This window comes from Mus caroli, unplaced genomic scaffold, assembly GCF_978045245.1.
Source record: "Mus caroli unplaced genomic scaffold, Mus_caroli_1 scaffold_15, whole genome shotgun sequence".
In the NCBI taxonomy this organism is placed as follows: Eukaryota; Metazoa; Chordata; class Mammalia; order Rodentia; family Muridae; genus Mus; species Mus caroli.
The window spans coordinates 45,636,571-45,657,774 of record NW_028227270.1 but is presented as its reverse complement, the minus strand read 5'-3'; the positions used below and the strand labels follow the sequence as shown (position 1 = coordinate 45,657,774).

Below are 21,204 nucleotides of genomic sequence, written 5' to 3'. Positions count from 1 at the left end.
GGTGAGCCCTCCAATTCTAGATTGTAGTTTATTGCAGATATGATCAAGTTGACAACCAGGAATAGCCATGACAGAGGGCCTCCATGATTAATTTCAAAGGTCTCAATAGGCCTATTACCAGAGGCTCTGCCATGTGCCAAAGAAGATGAAGTTTATATTCTACAATATAGGTGAGCTTTCTCCACCAAAACAAATTGATAGACATTTAAATGGACTCTTTATTCCTTCAAAACAATTCTGTGTAGATGACAAAATGTACTGCATATAGCATGTGCTATTAATTAAAAAGTAACACACTTACATTGTTAAAGAAAACATCGAGACAAATCATAATTTTCTGTAATAAAAATAAAGGCTCTCCTCTCTCAAAGCATTATCTCCATATGCTTCTGTTAGCAGTGACCACTGTTGGAAGTGATAGCTCAGAAATCTCCAAAAGCACAGCTATATATGAATAGTATCACAGATGTGAACACATATGAACATAGATGCAAGTTTTGATAACATTTTATAGTAACATAATTATGAATAAATATAAATAATATAGAAGTAGATCAAAATGGAGTAGTCTATAGCATGCAATATTTTAAGAGGTATTTTAAGTAAAGAAACATATGGTTAGGGAAGAAAATGCAAATTATAAAAGTAAAATTATCCCTATGCCACATTTGTACAACCTAAAAATAGTAATGAATATCCATAGCTCTTCCTGTGTTTGTGGACTTCTTGTGAAATTTCATGTAAGCTATGAAATGTGTTTCCAGATAGTTATCACTGTAAACTCTAACATGCACACAGGTAACAAAGGGACCAACAAAGCAAGTTGCCTAACTTCACCAGACAAACTAAACAGCAAAACATTGCCAGCCTTTAGAGGCTCCATATCCCACCTCTTACTCACTGCCCTATACAGCCTACCTCTCAAAGGCCTTCACTAGTCATGTTGAGTTAGCAATTATTTTATTCTTTCTTAATTTTACCACATATACACATACATCCATAAACACTATAATTTCTTGATTTTAAGTTTTTTTTAAAAGGATTGTTTAATTGTTTTACATGTATGTGCACACCTGTGGGAGTTTTGTGTAACATGTGCACGCAGGAAGCTAGAAGGCATTGGATCCCCTAGAACTGAAGTTACAAGCAGTTGTGAGCTACAGTGCAGGTGCTAAGAAGCAAACCAGGGTTTCTCCAAGAGTAGTAACTGCTCTTAACTGCTGATCTGCAGCTCCAAAGTTTAGAGTTGTTTTGTTGTTGTTGTTCTTGTTCTTGTTGTTCTTGTTCTTGTTGTTGTTGTTTTTGTTTTAGATTTAGATCATATATATTTTCTTGTGTCTAACTTCTTTTATTCGAAGTATTATCTATTTTTTAACTCAATATATCTTGAGTATCGTGATCATTTAAATTTGCAATATAAAATAGAATATAGTCAGTGATAGATAATCAGATCTTTTTTTTACTATTTTTATCATTATAAATAATGTCCTAAAATCATTTGGTGCATTTATCTCTACAGGCCAGTTATCTTAAACAATCTATTGCTGTAAATAAGGTAATTTATTAATTATTTCAGGATTTCTGGATTATTTCAGCTCTAAAGACATTGAACTTTTAGCAAGGGCTTCTCCTGTCTTCTACATTCCAGACACCTTTCTAAAACTTATATTTGCTAACAGGCAAGTAGAAATATTTGGAACCCACTAGTAAATATTGGAAGTGTGACAGCCAGGACCATACCTTCTATTTAGTTTAAAATTAATGGCACAACTTACCTTTAATATCCCATGACCTATCTGAAATTATGAGGATAACCAAGACTCAATGAACAGGTATCTAAAACCATACAGCTCAAGTCAAGTTCTTTACATTGCTTTCTGTCAAGCAGTTGGTCACAGCAATAAGAAAAGTACCTAAAACATAAGGCCAATGTGTTGTGCAAGTACTTAGTTTCAGAGTGAGGCCTTGTAAGAATGTGTATGAACCCAGCAGGAATCCTCATGTCCAAGGTTATAGGCAATGTCTTAGTAGTCCTTTTGCATTGCTATCTAGGAATATCTGAGAATGGATAATTGGTTTGGGGCACTGTACAATAGCCCACCATAACCATATAGCCCAGTCTGTCTTTAGCTCACTATATATCCAAGACTGACCCTTTGAACTCCTAATCCTTCTGCTTCTGTCTCCCAAATGCTGAGATTACAGGTGTGTACCATCACGCTAAGGTTTGAGACAGGCTAATTTATAAGAAATAAGAATGTATATGTTCATGGTTACAGGTACCACTACTTTGTACTAAGGAACTAGCTTCCTACACATGAACTTTGAGAAATACATTCAAACCATATCAGGGACTATAGTTATAGTCTTTATATATTTAGCATTTCTTGAATTCATTCATATAATTACATGAATGAGTATTATACATTCAGGTACTCTGAAAAAGGCAACAGTGAACTTAAACTAATTCTCTCTGAAGTACTTTTAAGATCCTATATTTATCCATAAATTTTATTCCCACATTTTCAACAATGCTAGAAATAATTTATTGGTAAAATGATACTCTAAAATAATATCCACCATTCTTCATAACCCTGTCTTTCTGCCCTGAGCAATATCAATACTCCTCTTGCTTGCATTCTTTATCTTGAGTTGATGCCACCTAGCATACTAAAGATAAAAGTTAAAAATTGTGTTGCCTTATAAACAATACTCTGAGAAAATATCTTAATAGCATACTTGTAAAATTTCACCTGTAGACTAATCTTTTGCATATGTGTATATAATCTCATTCCTTTTCATGTTCTCTCTCTCTCTCTCTCTCTCTCTCTCTCTCTCTCTCTCAATATATAATGTTCTTGGTGATAACTTTTTAAGTTATGAAATTGTAGGTAATTATAGTTTCTTTCTCACTACTCATTTGCATCTTCTTACTTTATAAAAAAAATTATCAAGATTACATGGTAGGGCCCCAAAGTTATATAAACTTATATACTTATAAACTCGATTCTTTAATATGAGCCACACTTGGACTTTTTCAGAACTGTACTGCAATCTTTTGGATGTTCCAACCAATTCACTGAAAGAAGTGATAAAGCTAGGTATGCTTTTCTCACATTTGAGAAGTGTTAATTCATTCAAGAGTATAATTAAGTAATGGCCTGGTAGTCCAACTCATTATAACTCACCAGGCACCAAATATGGAATGAATATGTTTGACTGTTCTACATGAGTGTGTATACCCTGAATTTAACAACCAAATCATATTTATTGTGAAGCTATGAATTTCCATATGATGTTATTGGTCAGTGAGCTAAAATAGCTAAAGAACATTATCATGCTTTAAGCTTGAAAATCTGCTTGAATTAAAATCATTAAGAATCTGGGCTGGGGCCAGCTATGGTGGCACACCTTTGCAGCCAGCACTCAGGAGGTAGAGGTAGGCAGATCTCTGTGAATTAGCCAGGGCTACAAAGTGAGACCATGACTTAAGAAAAACAGGAGAAGGAAGAGGAGGAGGAAGAGGACAAGGAGGAGAGAGAGAGAGAGAGAGAGAGAGAGAGAGAGAGAGAGAGAGAGAGAGAGAGCTGTAAGCTGCCCACAGCTTACATGAACCAGGTACTCCTGAAGGGCAGGCTGGGGCTGAAAGAAACTAGACAAATTTTTCTCTGATCAAGGCCCCAAAGTTTATTAAGAGTCTGTGCTTATAAAGAGGGGAGGCTCATCCCCTGCCAATCCATTCTTGGTGCCTGGAACCAGCCTGTAGACGTGCAGAATAGGATGTGTCTCCCGAAAGTCTCAAGGTTCTCCCAGCAGGTAGCAGAGTCTCTGAAAAGGGCAGCAGTAGTTGACATAACAATATAGCCATCTAAATCGGAAGGCTACACCCCAGGTGATCTCATATTCAGTGGCAGCAAAATCTGAATCAGCTTGCTTCCAGGCTGAGGGAGGCTGGGAGGTGGGGGGAGGGAAGGAGAGGGAGAGGGAGGGAGAGAGAGAGAGAATATGATCTGGGTTAGGAGGATGTCTCAGTGAGCACTTTACCAGGAAAGCACATGGATGTGAGTCCTACCAGATCCCACATGAAAGAATGTCTATAAAATCAGTGCTTAGGAGACAGAGGCATAAGGATCCACGGACGTTCACTGGGCAGCCAGTCTAGCTGTGGCATAAGTTTCTTCTAAGATGAAAACATTCCATCCTACAGGGAAGCTTCCAGAAAAGCTTCGAAAAATCCTTGAAATTGACCAGATTTGCTGGGCCCCTTTCTACCAGAGTAAAAAATAAAAGCTGAGAGTCTCCCTTAAGACAGAAGGAAGCTGAGCTTCAAAGCGGACTCTGAGACCACACCTGCTTTGTGGAAGAGGCAGAAACTACCCAGCTGCGTGGGAGAGGTTTAGACCAGCGGGGGTGCCTGGATAGGACACGCTCCAACTTATTGACCTACCTGCAAGCTGTGCAGTGTGCTCCAGGTTCCCAGCTTTGTGGGCTTTGGTGATGCAGCTGTCTTTGAATTATTTGTGTTCCTGTAAATAATCCCAAGAAAACGCATTGGTTCACTGTGTTGGACTTTTGTGTAATGCGTACTTTAGACTGTCATGGGATCCCTGTCTGGAGTGAGTAGATGAGTGTGTTTTGTCTCCGCAGGAAATGTTTTATCACACAATACTAGCCTACCTTTTGAGAACTGGCTAATAGGAGACCCTGACACAAAGGACATGGATAGGATGAATCTCTTATGATACTCAAGGTTATCCTCCAGCATCAACACACGTGTATATGCACATGTACTCACCCTAACACAATCATATCTGTGTGTATGTGTGTGTGCATTAAGAAAGAGTAATGAAGAATCTACCATTATGAAGTATAGCTAGTGTGCATTTGTTGTTAATGTGTCTTGCCTTCCTAAGATGCTTTCCAAACAGAAGTTAATAACACAAACAGCTCTAAATTGAGCAAAGTGAAGAGACAAGACGTAAATATATAAATCCATGATAGTATCTATTAGCCTAGACTTTGAAACTCACATAGTCCAGTGACTCAATCCTAACTGCATAGGAAAACCATGTTAGAGTTTTTATAATACATCAATGCCTAAGCCCCACTCCAAAATCAATTTGCTCAGAATCTTAGGACAAGCTTTGGAAATGGTATCTATTTCACCAATACTACTTAGTTGTACTAAGAGCTTTTGCGTATGTTAAGTGATTTAACGCTTTACCCCATGACATAAGTACTATTGTCACCTCCACTTTCTTGTGATGAATTGAGTCTTATCCATTTACTTAGTCCAGTCAGACAATGAAGCAGCAGATCCTGTATCACACACAGGCTCCTCGGTGCCTAGATTAAGCTATCGGTTGTGGTGGCTCTTCAGCCTATCGTTCCAGCGCCCTCAGCCTATCTTCCCAGGGCAGAAGCACTCTGCACAATATCTGTGGCTACAGAACTTCTACTAAACAAAACTACAGCTATAGGTGAATAGCTCTAGAAAATACAGACATTGATATTAAAGACACCAGCACAAATAGAATAGATGAGATCAATCACTCAGAAACACACTGAACCAATTAAAGTCGAGGCAGCACAGTCTTGCTGGAGTAATTAGGAATGAGTCCTTGGCAGAAACAGAACTCCTCCAGGTCACAATCCAAAAGACTGTTAAGTGGTGCAAACTGAGGATTCCAAAAATCCAGAAATACTTTATTAGGTCAAGTATTTATACATGAACCACAAGCACTAGATTCATTTCAACAAGGGAAAGTTTCTTAGGATTCTCATCTGAGGAATTATGAATATAAATACAAGGTCAGCAAATCTAATTACCTTTTAGGTTTGTCAGCTATTTTAAAAAATATTTTATTTTCTTTTAATTTTATGGTTATGAATGCCTTACCCTCATGTATGTTTGTATACTACTACATTCATACAGTGCCAATGAAGGTCAGAAGAGGGTGTGAGAGAGGGTGTTACAAATGTTTGTGAGGTACCATGTATGAGAGTATCCAGCACTCTTAATAACTGACCCATCTTTTCAGCCCTGATTTGTCAACCATTACCATTGAGACAGAAATAATTTGAAAATGGAATGACTTATTTTGGCTCATGCTTCAGGAGTTTTGATCTATGACTCCATAGCCTAGAAGTCTAAGAGAGAAACTTTGTAGCAATGGATACATGTGGGAGAGGATGCAACACCATAGAAAAAAGACCAATGTGGAAGGCCTGGGACAAAGTATATCTTCTCAGTGCATAACCCCAGTAGCTATTTCCTAATATCTCCACTACTTCTCAATACTGACATCAAATTATAAAACCACAGACAATGCTAAAGTTAGGCCCAGTTTTTCTTCCCAGCTTCATGCTCCCAGAAAAAAATTCAGTCTCAAAATATATTTACAGATACCTTAGCCATATAGCTAGGCTCTTCTCTTACTAGATTCATAGCTTAAGATAACCCGTTTGTTTAAACCTACATTCTGTCATATGGCTGGTTACTTTGCTCGGGTACCATGCCTCCATCTCATTGCATCTTCCTGGCCCAATATCCCTGCCTTCCTCTATCACAGAATTCTTTCTTCTCCTGGATGTCCCACCTCTATCTCTTGCCTAAGCCATAAGTCAAAGGTTTTTAATTGACAGGTGATGCATCCATACAATACAGAAGATATTTTCTTTACAGACAAAATCAAAGTTCTCATAATCCAGCCACTTCTCAGTTATTGGACTTCCTAGCTAGAGATGAAGGTTTCAACCAAGTATTCTTCAAGGAGATACATTATATCCAAACAAACATTTGTTGTATATGTACAGAAACAACTTGCATGAGTTTGTTTGTGCAACTGCTTTGAGTCCAGACACTAGACACGTTTCATCTAGTCTAAGAATCAACAGAGGTAGGAGAAAACCCTGTTCAAAATGTATTAAAGCTGTTGATGTAGCAGATAACATCATGTCACTCTAATTCTTCAGAATAGCTAGTGGGTAGTCTAATCTTTGACTGGGTTTGGCACCATCTCTAAATTTCTTTTAAAAGTAGGTCATGGGTACATTCCAAAGTGAGAGATTCCTGTTGTACTGTAGAAAGCAGTGTGCCTTATCCTTGGAAAGGAAACAGGGTTGAAACCAGCAACTTCTGTCTTGTCCCTGGCATGACCATTATGGGATGGAGCAAAAGGGTTTGACACCCTCTGGCTACTATCAGGGGACCAATTAGTAAACTCACAGCTAACCTAATGGGATCCTGAGTAACACCATTAAGGGCACAGTAGGCAATAAATGATTATAAAAGAACTTTGTGAAATTCCCTAGGTACCAATGCCTGGGCTCCACCCTTATCTAATACTATCTGCAAGTGCACAGATAACCTGAAAATGGAAATTGTGCAACTAATAACTTCTAATTGAAAGAAGTCTAGCCAAAGTCTGTGTATTAAATACTTATTGAATGCTATGTCTTAGTTTACACCCAGGAATTCTAAATTAGTTACAGGTAAGCCTTGATGTTCCATCACTAAGACTCACAAATGCTACTTTTAATGTTCAGTAAGAGAAAAAGAATTTGTTTGGAAAATGTGGCAACCTTGTGAAAAATGACAAAAAGGGCTGCAAACAAGGTTCTTAAAATGCAGATTATTGGCTACTTCCCAGACCTGCTAAATCACTAAGCACTGGGACCCAGAGATCTAAATTTTAACAAGCTCCCAGGTGATCCATAATGTATAGTAAGGTCTTTAAACTTCTGCCCTAGGGTGTCACCAATCCAAAGCCAAAAATAATTTATCACCAAGCATTATAAAATGTTGAATTTCAAACAGGAATTTAATTGGCCACAGGAAGCCAGTGCTTCTCAGTATTAGAAACAATTCAGTTGCAATTTAATTTCCTTTTATCTGAGGATATGGCGTTTTATGTACCAAAGACTTCTATAGAGATGTTAAGGAAATCTAGTCCAACTTCTATGAGACAGCTAGTAACAAGCGAGCTCAATGTGTGCCCTGTCCCTAAGCTTAACCACAGTCTCTTTCCTTTGCATGCTTTTCATCTTTCCTAAAGTAAGAAACATGATTTTTGCAATGAAAAATTTTAAGTACATATTTTCTGACCAACATTTTAACACATAATATTTCAATATGGTTCTTTATGATGCATTTATAATATTTTATCTTCTAATGATAAAGATTTCAATCCAAAACAAATACCCTGTCTTTTAAAGTCCCTAAGCCTATCAGAGCCAAGAAAATGACAAACACAAAATAAAGCAGGAATTGGATTCAGCAGACAGACAGAGGCTCTGCCTTCGAGGTGTACAGATGTATCTGAAGCACTTAGGATTCTCCCACCATCTCTGTGAGTAACAGGCCACGACTTGAGTGGTGACTTTGGGAAAATATCAAAACAACAAACAACAACAAAATAGTAATGCAAAAATCTTTTTTTCTTTTTTTAAGAAGTTGCAAAAAAAAAAAAAAAAGAAGTTGCAATACTTATTTGCTTTTTAGGGGAAAATAACAGCTGGTACAAAAACTTGATGAAAATAACATTTATCTATTCACTGGGCTCACGCACAAACTGGAAATTGAAGCATATCTGCTAAAAAGACAAAAAGTTCAATTTTTGAGGCACTAGAAATCAAACTACTTTTATAAGAAAATTCTCCCAATCAGATATCATTTAGCTTTACTCTTACTGAAGTGTCACTCCTCAAAAGGCTTAACTAGGATGAGTCAATCATAAGAGGTAGGTCCTACCACCTGCCACTCCACGAGACAGGAAGCTGGTTATTAATGGCTGGTAATGTATTATCACAATCTGGATGCTTAGGCAGAATCCAGGGGCCTGCAAGGGATGTTTCACAGATGGGGGCTTAGTAGATGGTTTTCTTGTAATTTATTTTCTTTTTATTTATTTATTTATTGCCATTAATTTGGGAAAACACCAGATAAATGCCACATGGACTGAGGTCTCACTCTATCCAATAAAGGGGTTAAAAAAAAGTATAGGTACCATTTATTCTAGATTTATAATCAATATCTAAGTTGAGCTTAGAAGACAGTGTAATGTTTGAGAAACAATTCTTTTGCTTAGGTAAGAATATTGAAGAGAAAATTGGTTAACGTACCTTACAGAATTTCCTCCTAGTCCTGATGTTCAAAGGCTAATTCTACTGTAAAGCTACATTAAATATGATAGTACAGTACTGACAAAGATAGACACACAGGGTAATACAGAGCATGGATGCCAAAAATAGGCCTACACAGATATTAGTCAATTGATTTTTGCCACAGGTGCAAAGGTAATTCAGTTGGGGAACTGTCTTTTTAGCAGACAGTTCAACTTCAAATAACAGAAAGTGGAGCCAGAGATTCCCTCAGTCAGAAATGAATGGGCAATGGAGTTGAATACCATTGGGAAGTTCTAAGACTTGAGGGAAAGCATGCATAAGAAAATCTTTGTGACCTTGATGTAAGCAAAGTTCTTGAACATACCATCAACATTTCTGTAACAGGAAAAAAAATGATAAATTGGAACTCATCAAAATTATAAGCAAGGTTGCTTTGCCAAAGACAATTTTAAGAGAATAAAAAAGGGAAGACATAGGCCCAGGGCAAACATTGACAAGACATCTACTAACAAGGAAGTGTCTCTATCTCTATCTCTCTCTGTCTCTGTCTCTCTCTGTCTCTCTGTCTCTGTCTCTCTGTCTCTGTCTCTGTCTCTCTATCTCTCTCTCTCTCTCTCTCTCTCTCTCTCTCTGTGTGTGTGTGTGTATGTGTGTGTGTGTGTGTGTGTGTGTGTGTGTAAAACAAAGCTTAAAAAAATGAAAGTAATCCAATTCCCAATTTTTTTCAAGAGGACAAAAGATGTGAAAACTTTGACAAACTGGATACACATGGTAAATTAGCACATGAAACCAGCTCTGTAGCATTAGTCACTGGGGAAATGCAAATTAAGGCCACAATTGAGCTATTACTATTCTTAAAAGAAAAACTGAAACCAGTTCAACTAACATAGTATACTTGGCCAAGAAAAGGGGCTATAGAAACACACACTATTCCAAAGATGGTTGAACGGCATTCACCACAGGTGCAGGTGACATTCATAGCCAAAGTAATAATATTTGTAAAGACGGAACCTCATGGAAGACCTTATTCTTGCATATTGGCAAGGCTGTCACCATCTAACTGGTATCAGATACTGATTTGCACAAGAACAGTCTTTATTCCCAGGTTACTGGGAATGCTTTTCAAAATAACTAGTGTTTCTAAGGAAAAAAAAAAAATAGAGATAAGAGATGAAGAAGAATGAGAAACAGGAACAACCTGACTGCTCAAAGACAGTTACCTTTTGTGGCCTATGATTGAAATATAAATGTGACTGGCCGAGATTTAATTGTTTGAGAGCCTCTTAACCTGGCTGTATGGTACAGACCTGCAAGATCATCTTTAAGGAAGCTGAAGTAGGAGAAATGGTAACTTGAGGCATACCTGGGCTGCATAGAAAGACTGTCTCAAAATAAACAAATAGGACCATCTCTCTTGGGTAGGGTTACTATTGCTGTGATGGAACACCGTGACCAAAACAACTTTGGTAGGAAAGGGTTTATTTGATTTACACTTCTATGCCACTGTTCATCATTGTACAAAGTCAGGACAAGAACTCAAACCTGGAGGGAGGAGCTGATGCAGAGGTCATGGAGGATGCTACTTATTGGCCCACTCTTTATGGCGTGCTCAGTCTGCTTCCTTACAGAACCCAGGATCACCAACCCAATGATAGCACCAGCCACAATGGGCTAGATCAATCACTAATTAAGAAAATGCCCTACAGCCAGGTCTTATGAAGGTATTTTATCAATTGAGGTTCACTCCTTTCAGAAACTCTAGCTTATATGAAGCTGACATAAAACTATGCAGCATCTCCCACACCCACTCCAAAGACACTGACAAAGGTATACTCTTAGTTTAGGTTATAGCCTATTTCCACATCAAGCTGGGATATATGATTTACTATCTACAGGAGCTGTTTGGGCCAAGTATCAAGCCAGATTCAAGTCAAAATTATTTCACTATCCTCTATGATAGTAGATCTCAACTTCTGAGTTACAATTTCTTTGGGGCCGAATATCATATATTCTATATAGCAGATATTTTCATTATGGTTTATAACTAGCAAAATTACAGTTTTGAAGTACCAAAGAAATACATTTATGGCTGGGGATTGTCTTAGGGTTTTATTGCTGTGACACCATAACCAAGGCAACTAATAATAAGGAAAGCAGTTAATTGGGGCTGGCTTACAGTTTCAGAGGTTTAGTCCATTATTATCACAGTGAGAAGCATGGCAGACATGGTGCTGGAGAAGTAGCTGAGAGTTCTACATCTTGATCCTCAGACAGCAAAAGACTGACACACTGCATACCTTGAGATATATGACCTAAAGGTCCTGCCTCTACAGTAACCCACTTATCTAACAAGGCCATACTTTCTCTAAGAAGGCTATACTTTTTAAGAGTGTCACTCCCTATGGCTACACATTTAAACACATGAGGCCATATGGATTCAAACCACCACAGGTATCAGTACAACATGAGGAACTGTATTAAAGGGTTGCAGCATTAGGAAGGTTGAGAACCAGTGCTCTAAGACAACTAAAATAAAAAATCTAACAGTACTAAATTACCAAATGCTGGGGTTGCAGAGAAACTCAAACCATCAAATGTAAAATGGTGCAACCATTTTGGAAAATGGGTAGTTTATTACAAGGGAAAGAACATGACTGTTATACATACTTAGCTCACTGGTATGTATATGCCCAAGAGAGATAATATATATGTTGAAGTGAAAATCATTAATGACTGTATATGGTAGTTTAATACATAATACCCCCACAATGGACACAATGTTAACCATTATATAAATTGTGCAGTATCCATAAAAATAAATATTTCTAAGCAACAAGAGGGATACACTTCAGGTGCATATGGGTGAACCTCAAGTACATTGTGCTTAGTGAAAAAGCCAGACTATTGTCTTCAGTTCAGATGGGATTTTAGAAAAGTCAATAGTATAATGACAGAGAATGGATCCGAGGTTGCTAGAGATTGAGGGTAGGCATGGTGATGGTCTGAACCCAAAGGGATAGTACATTTTCAAGGAAAATCTTTGGTGGCTCTATTGGCTAATTTTATGTCAACTTGACACAAGCTAGAGTCATCTCAGAGGAAGAAGTCTCAATTGAGAAAATGCTGGCATGAGATCAGGCTGTAGGTAAGCTTGTAGGGCATTTTCATAATTAGTGATTGATGTGGGAAGATCCAAGCCATGGTGGATGGCACTACCTATGGCTTGGTGGTCCTTGATGATTTAGGAAAGCAAACTGAGAAAATCATGAAGACTAAGATTAAGCAGTACTCCTCCATGGCCTCTGCATCAGCTATTGCCTTCATGTTCCTAACCAGTTTGAGTTCCTGCCTTAGCTTCCCTCAGTGGACTATAATTCAGTCTATGTAATTCAGTCATGGTTTATCACAGCAATAGACACCCTACCTAAGGCAGTGGCATAGAAACACTTAACATTGTTTGTCAATTGCAGCAAGTTATATGCCCCCGAAGAAGAAATTTTACTATATAAAATTTAAAATAAATTTGAAATTTTTTATAATAAAGTTTTAGGATAATCAACATTCAAAATTCCCCCAAACCCCTTCACATTTGGTGCTGTTAAGGCAAATGTCCTATTTTTTGTCAAACATTCAAAATAAGCAAACAGTCAATCTTCTCAGACTTCTATAATCAGGGTGAGTGCCTTAAACATGTTAATTTTTAAAACTATGAGTGATAACTTTTTAAAGAAAAAGAAACTAAAAGTTAGGCAAAGATACTTAGCAAGTCCAAAACTACTTAACTCAGACAATTTTCTTTATGTAAAGCACATTTTTCAACAAAGTAAAATCACCCTGCCTGGCTGTCTACACTACTGAAGTTGCACCCTTGGCCACAGTCATAATAAATCACCAACATTCTAGACTGTTGTTTTTAAGAAATCTGGGTACCTCTAGTAGAACTTAATATTCCTTTGCAGGTAAATTTGCAGGGAAATAAAAAGGTGAGCCTTATATTTTTGTGTTTTTTACATTAGTTCTGTTGTGAAATATTGAGAAAAAGCCTTGCAGTTCAAATAAGCATGAGCTTTTGAATCATCTAGAATCATTTTCTTACATACCAGAAGTCACTTGTTTAGGGCAAGAATTAGAGGGACAGAATCAGAAACAGAAGTTTCCCTTATTCTCAGTCAATCCTCTTTGCTCTGGGATCAGATTACAGAGACTCAGACATAGTTCTGTTAATTAGTCATTATTAAGATTAATTTGCTAAAACAATTTGAAAGTGGCAGCTCTTTTAGTATTGTGCAGCAATACTAGTCCCTGGAGCTAAGTAGATTTTTTTTCCTTTCCCAGTTGAATACAATATAATGTCCAGTTAGGACAGATAGTATTTGGTATATATTCAGCAAACATTATTCAGTGAGTATATGATAATTATTGACAGCAATGAGCTTTTAATAAATACTCTTTCAAAATAGTTGAGTCTCAAATTGTTTATCTCATCTCACTAAAGAATCTTGTTTCAAACTTCTAGTACAAAACTACCTCTGGACAGGCTGGAGAGATGGCTCAGGACTGCTCTTCCAGAGGTCCTGCGTTCAATTCCCAGCAACCACATGCTGGCTCACAACTATCTGTAATGGGGATCTGAAGCCCTTTTCTGGTGTGTCTGAAGACAGCGACAGTGTACTCATATACATAAAATAAATAAATACATAGAAACTGAGACCCACACTTCAGAAGACCAGGAAGCAAACTAGAAGCCAGGATAACACCCTCACCCTTCAGTGCCACTCCAGTAGTTATGTCTGTTGACTAGGCCCCACCACTTTCCAAAACAGCGTCAGCAGCTGGGAACACCGTTGAATCTGTAAGCCTGTGGGAAGACACTTTAGCTCCAAATACAAGCTTTACACCACAATGCTAACTTTTCCATGAAGTTTCTCCTTACGAACTGAGCTGAATGATTACTAGCAATGTAGAACGCCAGTGCCACCAACTAATGTCTACACCACGCTTCTTGCAGAACCTGCCTCATCCTTGCAGCTTATTTCCTGTTAGATTCCACTGCCTAGTTCTAGCTCTGTAAGCGTCTAACCTAAAAGGATCATGGTGCTTAATCCAAAAATTCCAAGCATTAGCAAAAGGTCTCCAAATAGTATACCATAAAAGGCCAAGGAGCAGCTGCTTGATTCAGTATTTGAATAATTGATTGAAGATAAAATTGACCCATCACAGTTGGGATTCTAGCCCCCTAAGTTGAATCAAAATGATCTTCCAAGTGTATAGGTGAGCTATATTTATTGTATACTTGCTGCTATAGAAGGTACTAGAAGTAAGTACTAGGCAGCCACTGCTCTTTCTGTGCTTATGGTCATAAAGTAATTGGCATTTTCACATGGGAACAAATGACATTATTGGGATACTTTTGACCAAAGACACATTGTCAAATAAATCATAGAAATGAATGATATGCAATATAAGCAAGATATAACAAACATAGCATCTAATCATTTTGAATTATGATTTTTTTTTCAAATGAGCATATAGATGCTCTGCATATTTATTACACAAAAGGTTGTGATGCAACACAAAATATACTTTTCATAAATCTCACTAAAGTCACCAAAGCTGAGTGGATATTTTTGATATGTAGAAGGATGTTAAGTGTTGGCATGAAATGGCATGGTTCAGATGATTCAGTATTCTTTCAAAAGCGTCAACAAAAACAGTTCCCAATGTACCCACAATGGTATCACAATGTACCCATCATGGCATATTCAGTTTAACTCTTCAGACCTCAGAGCCATGTTCAAAAGTAGATTGCTAGATTTGGAATACAAAGACTGAGGTCTGGCTTGGCTCTCTTACTCATAATGTGGACCATATATAGCTTCTCTGAGCCTTGCTGATCTCAAGCACAAGAGTCTACAACAATAGCTGCTACCTTACAATGTTCTAAGGGGACAGAAATGCAGAGATATTATAACTTAACTAATTTTTTATTCTTGATAAAGCCTTATCAAGAATAAGCTAGTAAGCCTGGTATGGTGGGACAGGACTGTAATCCCAGCACGCAAAAGATTGGAGATGGGAGTTTGAAACCTGCCTGGACTCTTCAGTGAAACCCTGTTTCTTTTTTGTTTGTTTGTTTGTTTGTTTGTTTGCTTGGTTTAATTTTTATTAGATATTTTCTTTATTTGCATTTCAAATGTTATCCCCTTTCCTAGTTTCCCCTCCGAAAATCCACTATCCCCTCCCCCGCCCCCTGCTCCTCAACCCATCCACTTCTGTTCCTGGTCCTGGCATTCCCCTATATTGGGGCATAGAGCCTTCACAAGATCAAAGGCCTCTCCTCCCATTGATGACCGACTAGGCCATCCTCTGCTACAAATATAGCTAGAGCCACAAGTTCCACATGTGAAACCCTGTTTCTTGATGATGGTATTGTTCACTATTAGCATGTTAGAAATGAAGAGCTGGGCAGACAAGCAGCATATTTCCCTTCTACCTAATTCTTGAATTTATCTGGAAATGTGAGGTTCTTTTCAACACTCTTTTAGAATCTTTTTGCCATCTTCTGGGGTTTTACACTATGATGAAAAGCCAGAAAGCAATTATCACACATAAAAAAAGAGATTGTTAGTCACCATGTTATGGACAGTTCTCTGCACCTATATCAAGAAAGGAAAGTTGTTTTTGTTTTGCTTTGCTCTGCTCTGCTCTGCTCTCTGCTCTCTGCTCTGCTCTGTTCTGCTCTGCTTTGCTTTTTTGCTTATTTGTTTTGGTGTTTAGGGTATGCAAGAGAATACAATATGACTTTTCTTTCCAAAGGGCAAACAACCTCTTATAGATAGGTCTTCTAATGAGAAAAGACAAAAGAAAGAAAGAGAGAGAGAGAGAGAGAGAGAGAGAGAGAGAGAGAGAGAGAGAAAGAAAGAAAGAAAGAAAGAAAGAAAGAAAGAAAGAAAGAAAGAAAGAAAGAAAGAAAGAAAGAGAGGGAGGGAGAGAGACAGAGACAGAGACAGAAATAGAGAGACAGAGAAAGAGAGAAAAGGAAGGAAGGAAGGAAGGAAGGAAGGAAAGGAAAGGAAAGGAAAGGAAAGGAAAGGAAAGGAAAGGAAAGGAAAGGAAAGGAAAGGAAAGGAAAGGAAAGGAAAGGAAAGGAAAGGAAAGGAAAGGAAAGGAAAGGAAAGGAAAGGAAAGGAAAGGAAAGGAAAGGAAAGGAAGAAAGAAAGGAAAGACAAGACCCAACAAACAAAATTAGAGAAAAAGAACTTTTTGGTTGTTTGAGGAGATCCTAAGTGCCTGTGTGAAAATCTCCAAGAAACTACAAGAGTTGTAGGACCTCAGTTTCATCAAACCCACAGACTTGTCCTTGGATTATGCTTTCTTGTCCCTCCCAGGTACAGTGGCTAGGAGTGAGTTCACATCAGATTATTTACTAGGACTGGCTATTGTTAGTTATTTATATGCCTCTGTGAAAAAACCGTTTCTGCCATGTGCTTGCTTGCCTGTCCCATGTGGCTGGCCCTTGTGAATGTACACTTTACTTACTCATGTGATTCTTTTTAACTCTCAGAATATAAATTGTATGGTGCTCTGAATAAACTTGGCTATTTCATGAGACTTTAGTCAGCTTTATTTATTGACTCCATTCTCCCAGGTCCTACACCACCTTTATAGTTAAAATGAAGTATCATATCTCTAAAAGAGAACTGTTGAATTCGATCCATCTAAAAAGAATAAAGAATAAAGATACATCTACACTATCCACCTACATCTGTCTTGTTCTATTGCACAATCACTACTCAGCCCCATCTGTGAAGGAAGGAATAGGACAGATGATGAAGCAGGAATGCTGGGTAGATGGATAGGGTACCAAGAGGCTAACCAAACTTTCTCTACATCTACCTAGATCAAATATTTTAAAAAGAGTCAGACTGCCCTAAAATGAGCAAAGAGTCTTGGAGACTAACTAGAGAGAAAGATGGTCAGAAAAGGTTAGCCTGTGGGAAAAAGCAGGGGTTGCCTCTGCCAGGATATGTACTAACCAATCCCAGTGTCCTAGTATACAAGAGGGAGAATGGAACTGGTACCTGAAAGACTGCAGTGATGGGCAGTCTCTTCCAGAAAACCATTAGTCTTTTTTTGTTTTGTTTTGTTTTGTTTTTCGAGACAGGGTTTCTCTGTGTAGCCCTGGCTGTCCTGGCACTCACTTTGTAGACCAGGCGGGCCTCAAACTCAGAAATCTGCCTGCCTCTGCCTCCCGAGTGCTGGGACTAAAGGCGTGCGCCACCACACCCGGCTCAAAATCGGGTCTTGAGTCTTCTTTGTATATATGGTTACAGAAAGACTCAATCTCTCTTCCCAACATCTATATAAGTACCACTCTTAACCCTTTCCTAGATAAACATACAATCTACAGAAATACAAGATGTTTGCTGAACCCCATTTCAGTTTAGTTTTTTTGGTTGTTTTTTTAAAATCTGTTTAGCACTCTAACACTTCCTAACAAGAAATTATCAAACAACCCCTACACTTGTCCAACCTGGTCTTGAACTCTTAATTCTCCTGCCTCATCCTCTCAAGTGCTAGGATAAGCAAGCTTGTTACTATACATTAAAATGTTTGGCTAGATGCTCATAAAAATCAAAGGTTTCATATAAATGTTATTGTCTACTAGCTATGCTAAAAATTAAATCTGTCAATACTGGATGAGATCACTTAATCTGAACCAAGAAATTATCAGGTTTTTAAATACCTCCAACTCATCATAGTCTAGTAGCACCGTCCCTATGACATTTTGGTTTGTTTCACTTATTTCGGTAACAAATGGTTCCTGAAGATATCAGAGACATCTGAAGTGGTTGCTAGATATGTAGCAACCAGAGATGAGGGGTGACGGCACATCTGAAGGCCACGGTATTTCTTAATGTTCAAGCAGCCTCTCTATGAATTCCACAAGTACCACAAGTACCGTGGCTCCATCAGAGCCACGGTAGGTCCTGCCTCAGACTATTTCCCTTTGTAATTGTGAAATACAACAATATCTATTCAGTGTATATGGGTGCTAGGTTAAAAAGCTGACTTAGACTCACCTCTTCCAATTATAATAAGTTAGGCAGGTTGCTTTTAAATTAACAGGGTCTCTGATTCCTCATTCATAAAATGAGTGAGTTTGTTTAGAGTGATTATTACAATAATTTGTATTGACATCTCTCCATCTGTATCACTCAACTTATCAAGAATTCACTTGGCCTTCAAGAGACCTACCTCCATAAAAACTTCTAGGCTTTTTTCTTTGCATTTTTTTAAAGCTCATCATCAACATATCCAAATTAGCATCTACTAATTCTGTGTGTTGGTTCATTCACATTTACACAGAAAACTCCCCCTGGAAACCATAACGTTGAATATTTAAATTTTCCACAATGTTACACTTATCTGGCATTCAATGACTAATCATTTAAACTGAACCTGAACAAAGATACAGAAAACATGTATACAGTGGTAAGCCTCCCAAAGGGTGACTTTCATCAGCCTCCTTCAAACTATTCTTATGGACAGCACAAACTGACTATCTGGCTTGTATCAGCATAATCAATCAAAATTTCTGTTGGACAATGCTACTCTGACATGTATGAAGATTGTTTCCATGCCCAGTTGAGAAACTCAAAAGGGAAAAATAATGCAAATAAACATTAATTTGCTACACCATCATATTACCCATTAATAAAGATTTGATTCCCAATAAAATAAGGTGTGAGAAAATTTTACCTAAAAGGAAGATAATAATCTTCTACTAGAAAAGGGGACAGAAATTAGATGTTTCAAAACTCCCCCAGCCTTTGGATGTCATCAGAATTCTTAGTAAGAGGAGACTAAGTTAGGATGTCCTGTGGGTGGGGATTTACCCACCCTCTCCGGAAAAGCAGTGGGATACAGGCTTAACTTGTTCTAGGCAAACCTCCCCCATTTCCATCTTCACTCCGCCCCCAAATAACTAAGGTGTTAGATATGTGTTAAGTTCTTCCCTAGAGAAGGAAAGAAAACAAGAAAGGTTCACACAGAAGTGTTCTCCAGACTACATTTCACTTAGATATTTGAGTCAGGTATATTTCATGTTTTACGAAACATGAAGCTTTTATTTTGCCCTGTAAAAGTACATTTCTTAATTCACCCCCTTGTTATTGCGTTAATTTCCTTATTCAATGAATTTAAGTGAACTGGCACTATATGAACTCCAAAGTAACAGGTGGAAACCAGGGGTTAACAGAACTAATACTCGTGGGCTGAAATTAGGACAAGCTACAATGTGATCTGATAAAACTAGACTTGATACTCAGACTTTTATTTAATATCTACACTACAGAAAGAATTCCTTCTGAAACTTTCTTTCTTTTTCTTTTTTCTTTGGATTTTTTTCGAGGCAGGGTTTCTCTGTGTAGCCCTGGCTGTCCTGGAACTCACTTTGTAGACCAGGCTGGCCTCGAACTCAGAAATCCGCCTGCCTCTGCCTCCTGAGTGCTGGGATTAAAGGTGTGGGCCACTACGCCCGGCTCTTCTGAAACTTTCATACCAAGCATTTATAGAATGCTTGAGGGTCTGGAAAAGGGGGGATTTACTAAGGTGTGGGGTGGATATAGAATTAAAGGCAATTATAGCTCAAATTGTATTTAAAAGTTAGAAAAATACCATGTAAATATCTATAAAAAAATCCAGAAAGACGATGGTAGGGCTTTATAATAATGTATGTCTTGATTTTTAAAACAAAAAGGGACATCTTTACAGAGTGCCTATCCCTGCTTTTAAATCTTTCACTTGTTTTTGTTTGTTTGTTTAGTTTTTGCTGTTGTTTTCTGAGACAGGGCTTGGTTTGAAGCCCAGGCTGGTCTAGAACCTACCTTCCACAGTCAATCTCCCAGCGTCAACTTAGCAATTGTTTGCTTTTTGTCTTGTGTTTCTGATCATCCAATTAATTGACCTTCTCAGGGGAAACCTATCTAGTCTATCCGCACACAGCTTAAAGAGGATTGCTGTAGGCACCCTCTTATAGCCATGCCCACACACAGTGTAAACTGAAGTGGAAACTAAGCCAAGCCTCCTTACACTTTGGCCTCTACCTCCTCCATTTAACCTCAGGAAAACCTCCTAGCCTAAATAAAACCAATGAAAGACACAGATCTCAAAGAAGACTCAGAGAATGGGTGGTATCATTGTTTCTTTTTACCTACCCTCAAGGTCAGTTTTACTCTTCAAGGGCCTTTGAAAGAAGAAACCCCAAACAGTATGGTTTCCCCATGACCCATAAAAAGGCATAACCCTGATCATATGATGAGCTCCAGTGCATATTCCATTCCTTTGAAGTCACATACATGTATGAGTTGATTTTGAAAGACTCTAAGGTCCAACTCTATTTATTATATCATGCCCACCACTCAAAACACATTTAATACACTGGTATAATTTTGTGCTTAAGTTTTCTACACAGTCTCACACAACTACTGAAGACTACAGCTGACTTGATAATTTCAAGTCTGGAATTAAAAATAAATAAATAAATAAACCTCTGTGCCACCCCAGTACTGAACTTCCTTTTAAGGAAAAGCTCTCTTGAGACAGCCTACAGTGTCTGCCCCACAGAGCATATCAAGACCCAAAGCTTGTGCAGCTGTCAGGAAACAAAATCCGTACTTGGTCATCTGTCCTGCCTTCACCCCTTCACCCCTACCGAATGGGGATCTTCACTTCGGACCGCAAGAACAGATTGACCTATGTGTTCGGTCCACTATTACCTCTCAAGGGGCGGGGCTCCGACTTAGGCTCACTTGGTAACCTTGACACCCAATTAGCAGGGTTCTGCCCCAAATCGGTCCAGCCAATCGCCGCAGGAGAGCCAAGACGAGACATGACGTCAGATAAGATTAACTCGACGCGTCACCCCGACGTCAACCTCTCCTCTGTCGGACGTCCCGTCCTGAGAGCAAAACTCCTGCGACTTTGGGCCCCGCCCCCTTGAGGTGAAGAGCAGCCAATGAGGGAGGCTCTGTGGGGATTCAGACCAATGAGCAGAGGCCAGGGCGGGGTGCGGGC

General features: G+C 38.4%; 1 long non-coding RNA gene and 1 pseudogene across 2 annotated transcripts; one reads left to right on the top strand and one right to left on the bottom strand.

Moving 5' to 3' along the window:
- Positions 1–200: 200 nt before the first annotated feature.
- Positions 201–21,115, bottom strand: LOC147000884 (uncharacterized). 2 transcript variants are annotated; one of them, XR_015045391.1, is made up of 3 exons: positions 20,907–21,115; positions 4,448–4,526; positions 201–3,951 (listed from the first exon to the last, which is right to left on the bottom strand). It is a non-coding gene; the product is annotated as an uncharacterized LOC147000884 (long non-coding RNA). The 2 variants fall into 2 exon arrangements; XR_015045392.1 differs by lacking the exon at positions 20,907–21,115 and adding an exon at positions 20,806–20,899.
- LOC115029116 (small nucleolar RNA SNORA24) lies at positions 10,100–10,220 on the top strand (annotated as a pseudogene).
- Positions 21,116–21,204: the final 89 nt, after the last annotated feature.